At 44.3% G+C, this 19,819-nt stretch overlaps 1 protein-coding gene across 2 annotated transcripts in view; it reads left to right on the top strand.

Annotated features, from left to right (window-relative positions):
- Window positions 1-19,819, top strand: part of LOC126249803 (uncharacterized) — a 619,524-nt gene that overhangs the window by 58,060 nt on the left and 541,645 nt on the right. Inside the window, exon 1 of one of the 2 annotated variants that reach the window (XM_049951498.1) lies at window positions 645-666. The exons of the other annotated variant lie outside the window; for it this stretch is intronic. The gene's annotated coding sequence lies outside the window, so the exon portion shown is untranslated. Of the gene's footprint in view, window positions 1-644; window positions 667-19,819 lie in introns of those variants that run through there. 2 annotated transcript variants of the gene reach the window in all.

Here is a 19,819-nt window from a genome sequence, read left to right as displayed (position 1 = left end):
ACGGTCGCAGGTTCGAATCCTGCCTCGGGCATGGATGTGTGTGATGTCCTTAGGTTAGTTAGGTTTAAGTAGTTCTAAGTTCTAGGGGACTGATGACCTGAGAAGTTAAGTCCCATAGTGCTCAGAGCCATTTGAACCATTTTTTTGTATCAAACTTAGACAACGACGACTTAAAAAAAAAGTTCTTTAATTGCTTAAATGCATCCTGGTATTGGTGGGGCCACGCAAAAGCAACACCTTTCCCGCGCAGACAGTTAAGAGGAGCAGCAATTTGCGCACCATCTGCAAAATACTTAATGTAATATGTTAATTTCCGCATGATTGCCTTGAAACTCCTAGACGTTAAGGCGTGCCGTCAAATATTTTAATTGCAGACAAGTGGGAATCAGCAGGATGAATAAACTGTGCATTTATGAGACGTTCTAAACATTCAAGTGCTTCGTGGAAGAAGGAGCACTTTTTCTTGTTACACTTAAGTCAGCCTTTGGGAGCACTTGAAATAAACATTCTGAATTTTCCAAATGTTCAGTAGACGCATGACCCACTACGACTATATCATCCAGATAGTTCATACACGAAAGCTGTAAATTGTTCCAGGAAACATTGAAAAATAGCAGGAGCTGAAGCGTATCTGAATGGTAGCCTTTGAAACTGGAACAAACTCAGGTGAGTATTGATCACAAAATACTGATTGGACTACTCGTAAAGTGATAACTGTAATTATGTCTCACTGAAACCAATTTTCGAAAAGTATCTACCCTGCTCCAGCCAGCCAGCCTGTCCATCAACTGCTCCAGTCGTGGAAGAGGAAAAGGATCTATGACAGTTTGTGGGTTTATCGTGGCTTTGAAATCCATGCACAGACGTAAATCTCCTGGTGGCCTTTCAAGTATTACCAAGAGGGGAGGAGGGAGGAGGGGGGGGGCGGCACCCACTCGTTTACAGAAACAGAGGGGTCGTATCACCCCAGTCTCTTTCCGTCGCTGTAGTTCCTTTGCAGTCTGCTCACTTATAGCGTGGAGGACAGACCTAGTACTATAAAATAGTAGCTGCGTATTATCTTTAACAGCAACTTGCATCTCAAAATTTTTAGCATTTCCTAATCCTAGTCTGGAACCGCGAGACCGCTACGGTCGCAAGTTGAAATCCTGCCTCGGGCATGGATGTGTGTGATGTCCTTAGGTTAGTTAGGTTTAAGTAGTTCTAAGTTCTAGGGGACTAATGACCTCAGAAGTTGAGCCCCATAGTGCTCAGAGCCATTTGAGCCTAATCCTAGTTGAAAAAGACATAAACATGGGTATGAGGCATGGAAACTGATTTGTAACGATTTTTCTTGTATGCACGGGTTGAAAAAATCAAACAAGTCTAAGCCAAAAATTTGTCACTGTATCTAGAACATAGTACATGGAATGAAACGCACGTCTCAAAGCCACGAAAAGTTGCTGTCAAACTTCACACGGCTGGTATTTCGTGCCCTTCATAAGCAGACAAAACAGAAATGGGCTTTTGTAGCCGTGGGATACCGACCACGTCATAGGCGTCTATATTTATGAGTGATACAGACGCGTCTGTGTCTAACTGAAATTTAGCTGTCTTGTTAGCTACTCTTAATTGGACAAAAAAGTTTGTTCGTCTGTTTGTGGACTACAGCAGGAGTCTCCGCGAAGCGGAAAAGCGAGACTTAATTTGTGCTTCCTGCATTGTCTGAGCCGAGACAATAAGCACGTGCTGAAAGTTACTCTGTGACTTCGCGTTAGACTGGCGCCGAACGTGATGGCCCTGAAACGGACGATTTGAATATGAGCCTGGCTACAACTAGAGGCGTGCTCTACAAAGACTACTGTTTGGTAGTTCTGATTCGGAAAGAAAAGTAAATGAATGTGTGAGAGAGAAACTGGGGGCTGACGACTTTTCTGTGGATTTTATTTGTTTGATTGATTAACGCGTTATTACTACCGCACATCGTTCAGTGCTAGACCAGTGTGTATTTTGTATTCTTACAAAAAATAAATTGCATTTTATAAGTAATAAAAATTAGTTGATCACTTAATTTCCGCCCGGCGGAGGTTCGAGTCCTCTCACGAGCATGGGTATATGTGTTTGTCCTTAGGATAATTTAGGCTAAGTAGTGTATAAGCTTAGGGACTGATGACCTTAACAGTTAAGTCCCATAAGATTTCACACACATTTGAACATTTTGAACTTAAGTTCTGCGCTTTCATGAAACCAAAACAATTACTTCTAATGTAAGTACAGATTACATGCACAAACACAGAAATATCTAATAATTATTTTTGTGATTTTGTAGCCGGCCGAAGTGGCCGTGCGGTTAAAGGCGCTGCAGTCTGGAACCGCAAGACCGCTACGGTCGCAGGTTCGAATCCTGCCTCGGGCATGGATGTTTGTGATGTCCTTAGGTTAGTTAGGTTTAACTAGTTCTAAGTTCTAGGGGAATAATGACCTCAGCAGTTGAGTCCCATAGTGCTCAGAGCCATTTGAACCATTTTTTTTTTTTTTGTGATTTTGTACTCAATGGAAGGTTCTTCATTATGGTCAGAGGCAAGAGTTTCCTGTTATTATTGATGAGTGCTAAAGTTGTTTATGTATGTTTTATATAATCTCGATGAGATGTCGAAAACATGTTTTATATGTTTCTGTTTTGCAGTTTTTTATTGTACCCATTTTTTAGGAACTTGCGTTTTCCAGCGCTATATGATAATTCTGTAATTTCTTTTATTTCTGACACAACAGCCCTCTCTTTCACATTACAAATAGACAATTTTCGAATCAAACCTAAATTAAACACTGATAATTTCAGTTTTACTATAAATACTTTTTGTTTTAAGTAACAAACAAGAGGATAAAAACGTCGAAAAAAAGTTCCGTAGGTTATACAGAGACACTACAACTGACAAAAATGTTCTCAGATCCAAGTCTGGCAGTTTCAGGATAGTTTTGCGTGATTCCATCATGTAGCACAACATCATTATAATTTTGTCCCCAGGAACACTTGAACCTGCCATGTCTCGTTAATCCTTTAAGTTGAGGAAACCACTACTTTAATGACTGGTCGAAGTGCTTCTTTAGATGAAAAAATTAAATCTCGTGCAGCGACATGAATCTATGCCTCGTGATGCTCATCGATTTTCCTAACGAATTCTGCACAAGCAACATCTTCTAGACGAGAGTCTCGAAACAATTTGAGACACAGGCGATGGGCGTCAGCTCAAACAGTGGACTGAAAGAATGCAAGGCACATCGTGCTTTTAATGCTGTAATTGAGAAGTGCACTTCCAGTTGAGCACAGTATTCCAACCAGTCTTCTTCCTTGCAGTTAAACTGACGAAAGTTGGATGCAGCAACCGGCTGTGGTGCTGTGCGTTGCGACAATAAGTTCATCATTTGGTGAACACTGAGCAGCTGTCATTCAGTCAGCTGCACATGAAACAGAACAAGTTCGTTTGGTTATAGCTCAAGTGAAACACTTCGGACTAGATATAATAACATAGAAAAATTATTACCGCTGTGACTAGCGAAACACCAAGCACGCTCACAAAGACAGGCGACGATGGAAGACAAGTAAAAAAAAAGACTTGTCGCCATTTTTTTAAGGCGGGCGGGAGATGATGTGAGACCTTCAAAACACACTTGAACATACGTGAGAATCAGACTCGTCGCCATTTTTATATGACGTAGCAAGCCTAGACAACAGTTCAGTAGTTTTACTTCTGGAGGAGGTCGAGTAGACGCTACAACATATAATGAACATTAAATCAGTTACAGTAAAACACTTTAATACAGGATACTTAACTTTGTCAACTTTCATGCCCATATAAGGGACGATATACAGGGTATTTCACGATTAATGTTACACAATTCTAGAGGCTGTACAGGAGATCAAGTTTTACAAAGGAATCCATGTCCGAAAAAACGTTATCCAACAACGCTACAGAACCACAACGTTATAGGTGCCGGCGCTCGTAAATGCATGTGCACACGATGCGATTCCGTGAGGATGTTACAGACTTTCTGTGACTACGGAGATGAATAAATATATTAGTTTGAGGTAAGGGTCCCTATACCGGAAACGAGTGAGTCCAAAGTTATAAGCGAAAAGCGTTCTGATACCTCTGACTGTGGAATACATGTACTTGTGCTGTTGTTGCTACAATTGTAGGGTAGGTAACTTACAGAGATGGTAGTATGGACCAAGACAAGAAAAAATGGGCAGCAAACATGTGTTATAAAATGCATACCTGAGGAGCTGTGAGCACTTGTTCATCTTCGCTAGTGAGAAACACATCTCCTCTATAGAACTCTTATTGTATACATTTTAGAGCTTATGTTTACTGTACATTTTTTTCCTGGTCCATACTAACACCTCAGAGTTGCCCACCCAACAATACACTCCTGGAAATTGAAATAAGAACACCGTGAATTCATTGTCCCAGGAAGGGGAAACTTTATTGACACATTCCTGGGGTCAGATACATCACATGATCACACTGACAGAACCACAGGCACATAGACACAGGCAACAGAGCATGCACAATGTCGGCACTAGTACAGTGTATATCCACCTTTCGCAGCAATGTAGGCTGCTATTCTCCCATGGAGACGATCGTAGAGATGCTGGACGTAGTCCTGTGGAACGGCTTGCCATGCCATTTCCACCTGGCGCCTCAGTTGGACCAGCGTTCGTGCTGGACGTGCAGACCGCGTGAGACGACGCTTCATCCAGTCCCAAACATGCTCAATGGGGGACAGATCCGGAGATCTTGCTGGCCAGGGTAGTTGACTTACACCTTCTAGAGCACGTTGGGTGGCACGGGATACATGCGGACGTGCATTGTCCTGTTGGAACAGCAAGTTCCCTTGCCGGTCTAGGAATGGTAGAACGATGGGTTCGATGACGGTTTGGATGTACCGTGCACTATTCAGTCCCCTCGACGTTCACCAGTGGTGTACGGCCAGTGTAGGAGATCGCTCCCCACACCATGATGCCGGGTGTTGGCCCTGTGTGCCTCGGTCGTATGCAGTCCTGATTGTGGCGCTCACCTGCACGGCGCCAAACACGCATACGACCATCATTGGCACCAAGGCAGAAGCGACTCTCATCGCTGAAGACGACACGTCTCCATTCGTCCCTCCATTCACGCCTGTCGCAACACCACTGGAGGCGGGCTGCACGATGTTGGGGCGTGAGCGGAAGACGGCCGAACGGTGTGCGGGACCGTAGCCCAGCTTCATGGAGACGGTTGCGAATGGTCCTCGCCGATACCCCAGGAGCAACAGTGTCCCTAATTTGCTGGGAAGTGGCGGTGCGGCCCCCTACGGCACTGCGTAGGATCCTACGGTCTTGGTGTGCATCCGTGCGTCGCTGCGGTCCGGTCCCAGGTCGACGGGCACGTGCACCTTCCGCCGACCACTGGCGACAACATCGATGTACTGTGGAGACCTCACGCCCCACGTGTTGAGCAATTCGGCGGTACGTCCACCCGGCCTCCCGCATGCCCACTATACGCCCTCGCTCAAAGTCCGTCAACTGCACATACGGTTCACGTCCACGCTGTCGCGGCATGCTACCAGTGTTAAAGACTGCGATGGAGCTCCGTATGCCACGGCAAACTGGCTGCCACTGACGGCGGCGGTGCACAAATGCTGCGCAGCTAGCGCCATTCGACGGCCAACACCGCGGGTCCTGGTGTGTCCGCTGTGCCGTGCGTGTGATCATTGCTTGTACAGCCCTCTCGCAGTGTCCGGAGCAAGTATGGTGGGTCCGACACACCGGTGTCAAGGTGTTCTTTTTTCCATTTCCAGGAGTGTATTTGCAACAACAGTATCAGTACATGTAGTCTACTATCAGTGGTAACAGAAGGATTTTCGCTCATATGTTTCGACTTGTTTGTTACTGGCACAGGGATCCTCACTTGAAATTGATACACATATCCTTCTCCATCATCCCAGAAAGTCTGTAACATCATCACGTAACCACCCTGTATATATAAATACTTTTATAGGCGCCGGTAGCTATAACTTTGACGCTCCATAGCGTCGTTGCATGACGTTTCCGGACATGGGATCCTATGTAAAACTTGATCTAGTAAGTCCCCTCTACAGTTCTACAAGAGTGTCACAGGAATTGTGAAACACCCCGTACATTTCATACTATCGCAGATCACAATGATGACTGTTTATTACTTTGAATACAGTCAGTGCCACAAGAAAGTGTACGCCATAATTTTAACTGCAACTTCCGTAGCGACATTTCCGGGAATGGTCTCGAATCTGTACTGAATGCACTTTTGCAAAGTAGTTTTGGCTATTTCCACTTATTTACGGCTAATTTAAATGCTGAAAAAATGTGCAGTATTTATCAAAAATGCCTTCTGAAGTCAGTTAAGAAGCTACTTGGTTCGAACGAGGCAAGCTGCGTGCTTCAAGAGGATAATGATCCGAAACATCGCAACTATCTCTGTACAGCGTGGAAAAAAGATAATGGGGTGTCCACGATGGATTGGCCTGCAATGTCACTCGATGCAAGTCCGATCGAAAATGTTTGCTCGATTATTAAGATTTAGCGTAAATGAAAGCCAATATATACTTTGAAGCAGCTGTAATATAAAATCAGGACGATATGGAGATCGTTACAGAGAGAATATGCAGAAGATCTCGTGAAAAGCATGCCAAAAAGGTGCCAAGCTATAATCGATAATAGCGGTGACTGGATTAACTATTAGATAATTGTGCAATTAGTAATAACATTTATTTTCATGTAAACATATTTTTATAATAGCGTCTTTTATTTTATACAGATAACGGGGTACACTTACTTGTGGAACTGATTTTGGTACTGAATGACAGTCAGTTATCACTTTACATTTAACTATGAACTTTGATAAAACATGAGTTCTGACTAACAATAACAGCTCGCTCCTGGAACTACGATCAGGCTGCCATTAGTGTGGCTATCAAATTAGGCTATAAAAGAGTAGGCCAGTGGCACTGCGCTCTGATGTACACCACTGGCCATTAAAATTGCTACACCAAGAAGAAATGTAGATGATAAACGGGTATTCATTGGACAAATATATTATACTAGAACTGACATGTTATTACATTTTCACGCCATTTGGGTGCGTAGATCCTGAGAAATCAGTACCCAGAACAACCACCTCTGGCCGTAATAACGGCCTTGATACGCCTGGGCATGGAGTCAAACAGAGTTTGGATGGCGTGTACAAGTACAGCGGCCCATGCAGCTTCAACACGATACCACAGTTCATCAAGAGTAGTGACTGGTGTATTGTGACGAGCCAGTTGCTCAGCCACCATTGACCAGACGTTTTCAATTGGTGAGAGATCTTTAGATTGTGCTGGTCAGAGCAGCAGTCGAACATTTTCTGTATCCAGAAAGGCCCGTACAGGACCTGCAACATGCGGTCGTGCATTAGCCTGCCGATATGTAGGGTTTCGCAGGGATCGAATGAAGGGTAGAGCTGCGGGTCGTAACACATCTGAAATGTATCGTCCATTGTTCAAAGTGCCGTCAATGCGAACAAGAGGTCACCGAGACGAGTAACCAATGGTACTCCATACCATCACGCCGGGTGATACGCCAGTATGGCAATGACGAATACACGCTTCCAATGTGCGTTCACCGCGATGTCGCCAAACACAGATGCGACCATCATGATGCTGTAAACAGAATCTGGATGCATCGGAAGAAATGCCGTTTTGCCACACGTGCAACCAGGTTCGTCGATGAGTACACCATCGGAGGCGCTCCTGTCTGTGATGCAGCGTTAAGGGTAACCGCAGCCATGGTCTCCGAGCTGATAGTCCATGCTGCTGCAAACGTCGTCGAACTGTTCGTGCAGATGGTTGTCGTCTTGCAAACGTCCCCATCTGTTGACTCAGGGATCGAAACGTGGCTGCACGATCCGTTATAGCCACGCGGATATGATGCCTGTCATCTCGACTGCTAGTGATACGAGGCCGTTGGGATCTAGCACGGCGTTCCGTATTACCCTCGTGAACCCACCGATTCCATATTCTGTTAACAGTCATTGGATCTCGAGCAACGCGAGCAGCAATGTCGCAATACGATATACCGCAATCGCGATAGGCTACAATGCGACCTTTATCAAAGTTGAAAACGTGATGGTACGCATTTCTCTTCCTTACACGAGGCATCACAACAACGTTTCACCAGACAACGCCAGTCAACTGCTGTTTATGTATTAGAAACCGATTGGAAACTTTCCTCATGTGAGCGGGTTGTAGGTGTCGCACCGGCGCCAACCTTGTGTGAATGCTCTTAAAAGCTAATCATTTGCATATCACAGGATCTTCTTCCTGTCGGTTAAATCTCGCGTCTGTAGCACGTCATCTTCGTGGTGTAGCAATTTTAATGGTCAGTAGTGTAACTAGCCTTCCAGCAGCGGCAGCGTTCGGAACCTCTTCAGGGCGTTTCTTCATTGACGTCTCTCATTCGTGATTGCGAATAGCAGCGACTGTTTTTAGCTTGTGGTTCCATCGTGAGGTACTAACTTTAACATGGGACCTCACTCTTTAGACGACACCACAATCACTATCCCGTACCAGTTATTCTAAGACACACTGATAACGTATTTTAATGCTGCAACAAGCTCACAGTCAACACTCTTAAGCGTTCTTGAAAGAACACCAGAGCAATCTTAGGACCATTTGTAAGATTCCTTTACGAAACTGTATCAGCAGATTCAGCTCCGAACCTCAGGACAGAACGAAAATTACCATCATTTAACCCACCGTCATGTGATGTTGAATTTCCAGAGTCGTGGTTGTCGCAAAGAGCCAGTTCCTCCCAGCCACAAAAGGTTACAGTTTTTATAATTGACAGAAGCACCTTTCTGCGGTTAGCCCTTTCACTATTCAATTGGTGCACAATAGTTTTTTCCTTTCAATCTGCTATCTTCAAAAAACTATTGGCCCATTCGAAACATTTTAGATGATTCATTGTCTTTACATGATCCGAAAAATCTCCTAGAGATTTATTACACTTAGTGTGGTTGTGGTACTAGAAGGCCCAAGTGTTGATGACAAACTTTCCCTAGAGTGTCCGGATTGAGAAGGACGAAAACATGTACAAAACGTTTCCTGCAGGTGTCCTGACTTCGCCAACCACGTGTACATGAGAAACCATTATTTTCGAAGTAGAAGTTACTCTTGGAAAGTAGCAGGAATACATAGTCTTGGGGTGATACCCGCGGGGATTTCAATAACTGTTGTTTACAGAAGGCATCAATATGTCCTTCGTTCACATATCACCCTGTATTCCGTGTACTACTGCATCTTACTGCATTCACTATAACGTCACTTGACTCTGAAATAATTTGGGCTGTATTAGTATCAACAGAAACTAAGTTCGCAGTTGGTTTAGAACTTACTTTTTATTCTATGTTCATTAGAGATAAGAGTTTCTCTCCCATGTGCTTCATTTTTATTCCGATTACAACACTGATTTTATGGCGTTAAACGCATTACTCACATCCAAAACTTGAAGTTTGAGCCGGCCGCTGTGGATGAACAAAAATTGAAATTTAGACAGATATTTGGAGGCCACGCGAGTTTTACTTGCAACTGAGCCATGGCAGAACTGTCAGAACGATAACGATTAAACGTGAAGGAGACAATCAACGAATGAGTAAGCTAGCAAACGAAAGATGACGTCTCGTAACTACGTACAATGTTTGGAGTGTGTGCTCATTGGCCAATTTACACATCATATACAGAACTCAATAAATGGACTTTCTCTTTAGTTCGGGCGGCCTTGTTGCCTAGCGGTTCTGGGCGCTTCAGTGCGGAACCGCGCTGCTGCTACGGTCGCAGGTTCGAATCCTGTCTCGGGCATGGATGTGTGTGATGTCCTTAGGTTAATTACGTTTAAGTAGTTCTAAGTTCTAGTGGACTGATGACCTCAGATGGTAAGTCCCATAGTGCTCAGAGCCATTTGAACCATTTGACGTTTGAACACTTTCGAAAATCCGACACTTACACATATAAGAGGAAGTACATTCTTTCTTCCGCACCATTCAGTCTTAACACAATGAACTTAAACACAGTATAACACCGGCTGTACCGAGCACAAAGGAACAAAGGCTGCTAGAAATGTAGACCATTAGGGAACACGTGTTTTCGTTAGGTAGACAACATAAACGCTTCTTTGTATTAAGAATGTGATTGGAGCTGTGCCAAATACGAAGGAACCGACATGAGTGCGAACGCAAAGGATCCAGGGATTCAACATGCCGATCCTGTACGCAGGGCGGCAGGTTTCTGATATTATTTAGAACCCCCAAAAGTGAACAGCTCTCACAACTGCATAAAAATTTCGCGGCTTACTTGGCCGCGTGAAATTCAAATAAAATCCCAAGGTTACGATGAGATCCACCAGCATTTTCGTTAGGGACTAAAACTAACTGTCGTGAACTGGAAATTTGGAAATTTGTGATAAGGACTAGGGAACCAAATTGCTGAGGTCATCAGTCCCTAGGCTTACACACTACTTAATCTAACCTGAACTAACTTACGCTAAGGACAACACATGCCCGAGGGAGGACTCGAACCTCCGACGGGAGCAGCCGCGCTAACCGTGACAAGGCACCCCGACCGCACGGCTACCCCGCGCGGCTGGTGAACTGGCAATGTTCCCTTTTTTACAACCACAGAACAGCATCCGATTGGCTGGATTACGTCACGATGACGCCTACAGTTTTTCTCCCTGACGAAGATAATGGTGGATATCATCGAAAGCTTGGAATTTTATCCGAATTTGAGGTGGATAGTGAACTAAGAAATTTTTATGCAAGGACTCGCATAGTAAATGAAAAAGTAGCTTTACATTAAGACCTCTTTCAACATACGAAATTTCATTTAAGATAGATACTCCGAGTTGTTGGGGACGAATACACCCACCCACACACACGCACGCACACACACACACACACACACACACACACACACACACACACACACAAAATGGTTCAAATGGCTCTAAGCACTGTGGGACTTAACATCTGAGGTCATCAGTCCCCTAGACTTCGAACTACTTAAACCTAACCTAAGGACATCACACACATCCATGCCCGAGGCAGGATTCGAACCTGCGACCGTAGCAGCAGCGCGGTTCTGGACTGAAGCGCCTAGAACCGCTCGGCCACCGCGGCCGGAAACACACACACACACACACACACACACACACACACAAATGAGCACGTAACACACATTTTATTTCTTGAAAGATTCCAGGTATCGAAACGAGGTTTTCCGCAATTGATAGTGCGCTGAGGGTCACGTAATTTTCTGTGAACAATGCTCTGAACTATGGTATCAACCGAGATATTGAATCAAGTACGGCTTTTTTAATGAAACCGTATACTTTTCATAATTAAATTCAATAGCTCTTGGACAGACAATTACGGTGAGATAAAGCACGCCTACCGGGACCATTCGACCGCCGTGTCATCCTCAGTGGAGGATGCGGATAGGAGGGGCGTGGGGTCAGCACACCGCTCTCCCGGTCGTTATGATGGTATTCTTGACCGAAGCCACTACTATTCGGTAGAGTAGCTCATCAATTGGCATCACGAGGCTGAGTGCACCCCGAAAAATGGCAACAGCACATGGCGGCCTGAATGGTCACCCATCCAAGCGCCGACCACGCCCGACAGTGCTTAACTTCTGTGATCTCACGGGAAACGGTGTAGCCACTGCGGCAAGGCCGTTGCCACACGGTGAGATAGCACTTGTTAATATTGACATTGAAACCTTTCGCAAAGAAATCGAAAACGTACTAAAATTGCAAAGCAATGCGACCGGAGTCGGCTTACTGCAATGCAATCACCGCCAGCCGGAGTTCTCATTTCCTATACGACATAGACACGGAGTCAGCTATAATTTTTTGTATCTGTGATTGCGGCATACGCTAGTATCCCGGGTTCGATTCCCGGCGGGGTCAGGGATTTTCTCTGCCTCGTGGTGGCTGGGTGTTGTGTGCTGTCCTTAGGTTAGTTAGGTTTAAGTAGTTCTAAGTTCTAGGGGACTTATGACCACAGCAGTTGAGTCCCATAGTGCTCAGAGCCATTTGAACCATACGCTAGTATCTGTAGCATGATATGGGACTTACGAAAACTATTTCGTCAGGCAGTTTTTCCGCTACTGCTTACTTGTCAAAGCCGAAACAGAAACATCGGCCCTTCATACTTCATAGCGATAACCAGCCCTAGTCACAGACAAAAGAAACTACTGAACTAACTTTCTTAGTTTTCGAAAAAAAATTGTACCTGACCTGTCACTGCACTGGGCCGCTTGAATTTCTTAAAGGTATAACACCTATTTACGTAAATTTAAATTACCGTTTGTAGCCTCCCAACAGTAAAAATAATATGTATAGCATTCACATTTCAGCGTAACTACCCAACAGTAAAAATATGTATAGCATTGACATTTAGTGTAACCTAGCAACAGTTTATTATTCCGTAACCTACCAACAATAACGTGACTAATTTCTCAATAAAATTGTGGCTCACTTATAATCTTTCAATAATTGACCGACTGTGAATCTAAACTGGTAAATTTGGACGTCATCAGTGCTGCATCATGGCCCTGAAAGATCATATTGAATAAATTGAAAATTCGTACCTCAATAAGTCGCCGGATAACGCGTATATATCTGCTCCTATAAGAAATTTTTCTGGCACAGCCCATTGCAATGCTGGCGGATAGATTTGCCATGTATAAAAGGAACAACTGATTTTTCTTTACAATAATCAGGATGACCATGGATTAGAGAAATTAGTAAATTCTTTAAATTGAGACGAATGATTGTCAAAAGTTACTTTTTATAAGAAAGATTATTATTAAGAGATTTTTTAAAAAACATTTACATGGGAGTTGAAATAATAATAGTACAAATGCGCGAGGCTGCTTTTACCTTATACTACATCGTTCAGGCATAGCCATCGCTCCCGTCGACCGGCCCAGCCAACTCCATACACCAGACTGCAAGCTGCTACAAACTCCTACTGCTACTCAGTTCCCACTGCATACAACACTGCTCTCTGGTCTGCTTATAGCTTACATATCTTACATATCGAAGGCAGCGCGTGAGCAATCCATCGAAATTACATCTGCTCGAGTGCGCTAGCAATAAATTCTTCAGTCATGGACCTCTTACACGTTGTTAGTAAATGAGCTTCGTCGGTAATGAGCACACGTTGGAAAATCGTAGTGTCGTCTCCCAGGCGCTGCAGAGCAAACAGACAAACTTCTGTACTACCTTCGAAATCATGTCCTCTCAGTGCCTGATGTAGTGACAGATGATAAAGCTGGAATATATATCGATGCAAGATGTGAATGACACTCGTCTGGCTTATCCCACATTCCCTGGCAGTACGTCTCCTGCTATCAAGAGGACTGATGAGCCAGAACAGCTTCTTCATGTGCTCTGTCAGTTCCAGTCTTCGTCGTCCTCTGTCTATCTATCTATCTATATCCGAATCCCGCTCCAGCTACTACCGGGTCTGGGTGCTCGTGAGTCCTCTCCATTTGGCTCGGTCCTCCCACCACTTTTCTTCCTCCACTTGCTGCCAGGTCACACCTCTCCTTTCTACAGATATTCTCACTCCAATTTTCCACAGTGTTCTTGGGCGCCCTCTTGGTCTTTTCCCATCCATCTTTAGTTTCCCCATAATTTTGAGGAGTCTCTGCCCATGCATCCTCTTAACATGCCCATACCATCTTAATCTCTTTCTTTCAATTTCTTCTCTCATACGTTCTTGTTCCTAGGTCCTTTCTAATCTCTGTCTGATGTTGAAACTGCCTGTTCGCACTAGTGACCTAATAATTTGTGAAAGTGCCTGGTGCGACAGACAGCGACGATCACGGTAGACATCTCTATACCGCCATACCATTTCGACTACGGCCGGCCGGCCGGCGGTTCTAGGCGCTTCAGTCTGGAACCGCGTGACCGTTACGGTCGCAGGTTCGAATCCTGCCTCGGGCATGGATGTGTGTGATGTCCTTAGGTTAGTTAGGTTTAAGTAGTTCTAAGTTCTAGGGGACTGATGACCTCAGATGTTGAGTCCCATAGTGCTCAGAGCCACTTGAACCATTTTTTGAACCCGGGCCCTTAGGAGTGACATTCTGTCGCGCTGACCATTTTTTTTTCTTTTGTCGTTGCGGACGTTCGATCACATCCGTTAAAGTTTGGTTGTTGATCGTTACACTGAGTTTTTTATTACAGAGGCCAACCAGCTCTCTGACGGAACACACTGAGCTACCGTGCCGGCGTACCACTCAGCTACCGGGGGCGGACATGTAGACAGTTGGAACTCGTGACACAACGACATAGCCTGGCGTGAGCGTATTTATAACGCAATAGCCGATTCCAGCCAACTTGCCTTTCAGTTTTAGAATATTTGTCGGATTCTTTCGCAAAGAGTTTCTAACTCAAAATTAACACTGTTCTCGTCTTTTCAAGCGCTTTCGGATGCCGTTATAAAATTATATAATTCTGTTTAGAAAATCATACTTACTCCTATATCTCGACCGATATAATAGTTAGGACTCTTTGTCACATAACAAAACTACGTGCTCCGTAGCGTCCTTTCATTTACCGAAAACCTATTATCGACATTTGGATCTGTTCATGAAATAAAAGGGGTGTTACAACTTACGTGACTCACCCTGTATAAAGACTAAGAAGATGGTATAATGGCAGATGGGTAGTGTGAGGTATATGTATCAACACAGTTCCTACATATCGAATGTTGCCCTTACCCATCTCCACCGGACTTGGTCCACAGGCGGCGCCGGGATGCCCATCATCTCAAAATCAGGCAATAAGCAAGCTGTACTTCGGCACTACCAAATGTTGGCATTGGCTGCGTCACCGTTGCGTAACTGGCAACCTCGCCCCAGTCGGTTTATTTCTACACCTAATTATTATTCTGCTGTGCAACAAAATGTTTTTGTGGCTGCTGATTTGGAGTGCGGCAGTTGGTATGAGGGGGTTCGCATAATGAGGTGCAGGCGAGCATGCTGTGTGCAGCACGAATCAGAGTGTGAAAAATAGGCGCGAGCGTTAATAATTGTTGATTCCATTTAGTTTTATATCAAGTGAGACAAAATATTTTACGGCGGCCAGAAAAGTTTTGGCTAACTCGAATGGAGTCGTGAAATCGTGTGAACGCTAGCTGATACACTGTAATTTGAACTTCAGACATTGTAGTGATGTTTTCTATGAACTGAAAGTATTCAGTGTCTAGTACAACATGTTTCTGATATCGAGACTCGAACTCGGGACCTTTGCCTTTCGCGGGCAAGTGCTCTACCAACTGAGCTACCCAAGCACGACTCCGACCCGTCCTCACAGCTTCGATTCTGCCAGTACCTTGTCTCCTACCTTCCAAACTTCTGCGAAGAGCTTCTGTGAAGTTTGGAAGGTAGGAGACGAGGTATTGGCAGTATCGAAGCTGTGAGGACGGGTCGTGAGTCGTGCTTGGGTAGTTGGCTGCCGGCACGGTAGCGCAGCGCGTTCGGTCAGAGGGTTTCGCTACCCTCTGTAATAAAAAAAAATAAGTGAACGGATCAACGAATAACCCGAACGAGTGTCATCTGAGGTCCGCCATGAACAAAGTCAACGTACAATATAGAATAAAATGAGATTAAAAAAAAAAAAAAAGGTTGGTAGAGCACTTGCCCGCGAAAGGCAAAGGTCCCAAGTTCGAGTCTCGGTCCGGCACACAGTTTTAATCTGTCAGGAAGTTTCACGTTTCTCACCATTTTTCGTGGGTTGTTCACTTCCTTATGAATAGTAGTGGGAGCAGGAATTTGTAGGGCGCGTATCAATTAGACACACGGTTAGAAACTTGATTGCCGTGATATGTGCACCTTGGGAGTACAGCTGCTCGCTAACGCTGTGAAGATCAAGCATTGATACCAAACCAATACGACACCAAACTAAAGAATTCAATATTCAAGAACCGATATTAATCTAAAACCGGCGCGGGGCTTTACAGTAAGGATGGGCTGATCAATTATATCAGTTATAAATAAATGCCAAAAATAACTTATTCATATTACCAAATCCCTCCCCACACGGTATAAGTTATTGCGGGTGCGGTTATTTATCAGTGTGGCAGTCATAGAACACGTAGCAATTACTGCAGTTATTATTAACTGGCAGCAATATCTACTGAACTGTGGCAGTATTACCATACTGTCAAACTAAACTGCGTATATACTGCACATGTAGAAATCTTAGGCTGACTTTCATCCAATAATGTTTCAGAGGTCATTGGCGTTTCATACAAGATGAGCATCGTGACCTGCCGGCCGGAGTGGCCGAGCGGTTCTGGGCGCTACAGTCGGGAACCGCGCGACCGCTACGATCGCAGGTTCGAATCCTGCCTCGGGCGCGAATGTGTGTGATGTCCTTAGGATAGCTAGGTTTAAGTAGTTCTAAGTTCTAGGGGACTGATGACCTCAGAAGTTAAGTCCCATAGTGCTCAGAGCCATTTGAACATTTTTTTTTTTTTTTTTTTTTTGAGCCGTCGTGACCTAATGTGAAATGTAGTTATCTAAGCAACTTCAGCAAGTTAGTTTCAAAAGGACAGTGGGTGAAAAATTGCGTTGCGTTATTGACAGAGAAAGTTTCAATAATTGCTTTTTTTTTTTGCCGGCCGCGGTTCTAGGCGCGCAGTCCGGACCCGTGCGACTGCTACGGTCGCAGGTTCGAATCCTGCCTCGGGCATGGATGTTTGTGATGTCCTTAGGATGGTTAGGTTTAAGTAGTTCTAAGTTCTAGGGGACTAATGACCACAGCAGTTGAGTCCCATGGTGCTCAGAGCCATTTGAACCATTTTTTAATTGCTTTTTCAAGAATGTTTAATAGGCTGTGTAGGCAAAATCCGAAGCTTAATTTCTGCTGTTTGGCATAGTGAAATGCTGTACATGTAATATTGCTAACGTGGTTGCAGAGTCGTACATTCATGTGCAAGATTTGCGTTCGAGAAAAACTAAGAGCATGGTGATAAAGGTTTTAGTAAGGTTTTAAAAACAGCTCACAATATTATTTCACCTGCTGACTTATCAAATTTTTGTCTGTCAGGCCTGTTAATCACGGATTTTGATGAGTCTTAAGTACGTTGTAGAGGGGCCTGATTACGTTCTAGAGGCTTCTCATGCAACGGCTCCAAGTTTCCAAGAAAATCGAAGTTGAAGTTCCACGCGCGTCGCTTACACGAGTAACGTTAGTTATGTTACGGCCATGTAAGCTTAGCGCAGTGACTAACATTTAGGACTACAACGCTGGTGGTACCGGTTCAAATCTCTCCCGCGTATTTTTATTTCAATTTCATCGTACAGAATATCATTAAACAGTACATGTCACGCAGAATTAATAAAAAGGAGCTCACCCAAATTTATTCCACTTTGTCCATCCCATGGTATTTATTTTTAGAGGCAGGTTAAAAATTTTCACGAAAAAAAATCATATGATCCCGACTTGCTCAAGACTAATAGAGAAATCGCTTCGAGGGAAGGTTCCATAAAATTACATAATTTAATTCTGCGTCAATTTAATCCACCTGCTTTCACAGGAATAATCAAATATGCGTGGGTTGCATCGCAACTGACTGACGAAAGAACAATCGTTTTAAATTTAAACGAACTCTTTTCCAGTACCACTTCTGAAAAATCCTTATACCTACAAGGCCATAACTTCTATTAATTGTGCTTGGTGTTCTACGAATTTGTGTTTCGGTTACTTCTACAACAAATATCATCCGCTATTCTGTTCTAGCACAGCAAGCTATGCAAGCGATAGCGAGTAAGACGATTCTGTAATCCAATCTGTAACAAACGGAATACACATTTAGAGAAAGCTTACTGTAGTAATTGCGTCATTAATGACATTACTACTGCAAAAATGACTAATTTTCTATCATTTTGCGCGACACATACTATTTAATGATATTCTATATGATGAAATAGATAAAGATGTACCTGTCGCTAGTATGGTAAGCCTTACGTTAGCTGCTGCACTAGGCTCGGTTGGTCGAACAGTCACTAACTTTACAACTATAGCAGAATGGCTCTGAGCACTATGCGACTAAACTTCTGAGATCATCAGTCGCCTAGAACTTAGAACTAATTAAACCTAACTAACCTAAGGACATCACACACATCCACGCCCGAGGCAGGATTCGAACCTGCGACCGTAGCGGTCGCTCGGCTCCAGACTGTAGCGCCTAGAACCGCACGGCCACCTCGACCGGCAACTATAGCAGACATCCATGAAACTTCAACATCGATTTTCTCGGGAACTAGGGGCCTTCCCAACAAAAGACGCTAGACTGGTACGCAGCACTTGCCCTCTACAACAGGCCTGGCCAAACAGAGGCCCGCGAGCGCGAGCGAACCGGCCGTTCTCTTGCGTAGCGCTCCGAGCGCAAAAATGGGTAGGGCTGGGGAGAGGAGGAAGCGAACAATGAAGGCTGCAGCCGCACTCCGCTACAGCTGGACAGCCCAGCCACATTGTCAGACGCCAAGCAGTTTGCTGACTAACTTGCGTTAAATTAGATTTACCTTCTGCGTTAGGAGTATTATAGCGTCTACGAACTTGTCCAAAGAAGAGTGGCCAAGCCACTCGTTGAATGTCGGATGGAAATTGTCTTACTTTTCGTATCGTTTAAAGGCCAAGCAAAGGGCTTAATATGCCATAGCACTATTATCAGCTGGGAAACCATTTATCGGGTCGTCATTTATTGGAACGTCGTTACAACACCATCAACAAAGACGATGCGATGCACTGGTTTTCTGACGAACGACGGTGAATGCTGGCTGAACTGAAGGGGGCCATTAGGGAATGAAACTAAATTAAACCTTCAGACTTGCATTTTTTCTTGAGGAAGGAAAATTTTTCATCGTGTGATAGTGCTCTTAGGTAATTTTTTTAATAATTTTGAAAGAAAGATTTATAGAAAAACTAGGTAACCGCTTTCAAAACATACTTGGTACACTTGGCTTCATTTCATAGACTAAAATAACTACACTACTGGCCATTGCTGCAACAAGAAGAAATGCATATTATAAAAGGGTATTCATTGGACAAATATATTATTCTAGAACTGACATGTGATTACATTTTCACGCCATTTGGGTGCATAGATCCTGAAAAACAAGTACCCAGAACAACCACCTCTGGCCGTAATAACGGCCTTGATACGCCTGGGCAATCAGTCAAACAGAGCTTGGGTGGCGTGTACAAGTACAGCGGCCCATGCAGCTTCAACACGATACCACAGTTCATCAAGAGTAGTGACTGGCGTATTGTGACGAGCCAGTTGTTCGGCCACCATTGATCAGACGTTTTCCGTTGGTGAGAGAGCTGCAGAATGTGCTGGCTAGTGCAGCAGTCGAACATTTTCTGTATCCAGAAAGGCCCGTACAGAACCTGCAACATGCGGTCGTGCATTATCCTGCTGAAATGTAGGGTTTCGCAGGGATCGAATGAAGGGTAGAGCCACGGGCCGTAACACATCTGAAATGTAACGTCCACTGTTCAAAGTGCCGTCAATGCGAACAAGAGGTCACCGAGACGTGTAACCAATGGCACCCCATCCCATCACGTCGGTTGATACACCAGTATGGCGATGGCGAATACACGCTTTCAATGCGCGTTCACCGCGATGTCGCCAAACACGGATGCGACCATCATGATTCTATAAACAGAACCAGGATTCATCCGAAAAAATGATGTTTTGCCATTCAT

The sequence above is a fragment of the Schistocerca nitens genome, chromosome 3 (genome assembly GCF_023898315.1).
Source record: "Schistocerca nitens isolate TAMUIC-IGC-003100 chromosome 3, iqSchNite1.1, whole genome shotgun sequence".
Classification (NCBI taxonomy): Eukaryota; Metazoa; Arthropoda; class Insecta; order Orthoptera; family Acrididae; genus Schistocerca; species Schistocerca nitens.
Note: the sequence above shows the minus strand (reverse complement) of the source record. Positions and strands in the feature narration are given on the sequence as shown.